This window comes from Etheostoma spectabile, unplaced genomic scaffold, assembly GCF_008692095.1.
Source record: "Etheostoma spectabile isolate EspeVRDwgs_2016 unplaced genomic scaffold, UIUC_Espe_1.0 scaffold465, whole genome shotgun sequence".
Lineage (NCBI taxonomy): Eukaryota > Metazoa > Chordata > Actinopteri > Perciformes > Percidae > Etheostoma > Etheostoma spectabile.
In genome coordinates this window covers 240,842-242,308 of record NW_022605616.1, presented here as the reverse complement: position 1 = coordinate 242,308, position 1,467 = coordinate 240,842, and the positions used below count along the sequence as shown (strand labels likewise).

Sequence of the window (1,467 nt, the reverse complement as noted above, 5' to 3'; positions counted from 1 at the left end):
TGTAACTAAATTTAAGGATGTGATTCCATAGCATTTAATTCATTACCAAGTCCCAAAGTAACGGAGGACTCCTATGCTAATTTCAGTCCCTCGCAAAACGATCATTTTGTTGATAGTGCAGCAGGCTCGCTGCGAACAACACTCAACTCTGTTGCCCCTCTAAAGAAGAAGATAATAAAACAAAGACGGTTAGCTCCATGGTATAACACTGAAACTCGTAAATTAAAGCAAATATCCCAGAAACTTGAGAAGATTTGGTGTTGCACCAAATTGGAAAATTCTCGTTTAATCTGGCAAGATAGTCTTAAAACGTATAGGAAGGCCCTCCGTAATGCCAGAGCAGCGTACTACTTGTCATTAATAGAGGAAAATAGGAACAACCCCAGGTTTCTTTCAGCCACTGTAGCCAGGCTAACAGAAGGTCACAGCTCTACTGAGCCAAGTATTCCCTAGCTCTTAGTAGTAACGACTTATGAGATTCTTCAATGATAAATTATAACTATTAGAACAAATTCACAAAGACCTGCCTTTAACTGGACTAACTTACCTCTAAACTCAGGAACTTTCGAACAAGCTGTAGAACAAGATATATGTTTAGACTGCTTTGCTTCACTTGATCTTTATTATTTAAATCAATTATTTCTTCAGCTAAACCATCACACCTGCCTCTTGATCCCATCCCCACTAGGCTACTTAAAGAAGTTTTACCATTGGTCAGCGCGTTCTCTACTAGATATAACCAATCTATCTTTATTAACAGGCTATGTACCACGCCACTTAAGGTACTGTAATTAAACCTCTTCTAAAAAGCCCCAACCTTGATCCAGATTTTTTAGCCAACTATAGACCTACAGTATGTCCAACCTCATTTCTTCTCTAAGATTCTTGAGAAAGCAGTCGCCAAACAGCTGTGTGACTCTGCATAAAACACTTATTTGAGGACTTTCAGTCAGGATTTAGAGTTAATCAAGTACAGAGACCCATTGTAAAATTACTAATGACCTCCTAATTGCATCAGACAAAGGACTTATCTTTGTACTGTGTTATAGATCTTAGTGCTGCATTTGATACCATTGACCATCATATCTTATTACAGAGGTTGGAACATTTAATTGGCATTAAGGGACTGCTCTAAGCTGGTTTAAGTCTTTTACAGATCAATCTCATTTTGTTAATGTTAACGATAATCCTCGTGCACCCAATTAGTCTGGATCCCACAAGACCCGTGCTCGGTCCAACTTGTTCACTTTAATATGCTTTCTTTAGGCAATATTATCAGGAAGCCTCCATAAACTTTCATTGTTTTGTTAATTCATTACCAAGTCCCAAAGTAACGGAGGACTCCTATGCTAATTTCAGTCCCTCGCAAAACGATCATTTTGTTGATAGTGCAGCAGGCTCGCTGCGAACAACACTCAACTCTGTTGCCCCTCTAAAGAAGAAGATAATAAAACAAAGACGGTTAGC

General features: G+C 38.7%; 1 protein-coding gene across 1 annotated transcript in view; it reads right to left on the bottom strand.

Annotated features, from left to right (window-relative positions):
• slc24a3 (solute carrier family 24 member 3) overlaps positions 1 to 1,467 on the bottom strand; it is a 197,871-nt gene that overhangs the window by 160,261 nt on the left and 36,143 nt on the right. The window lies entirely within an intron of this gene.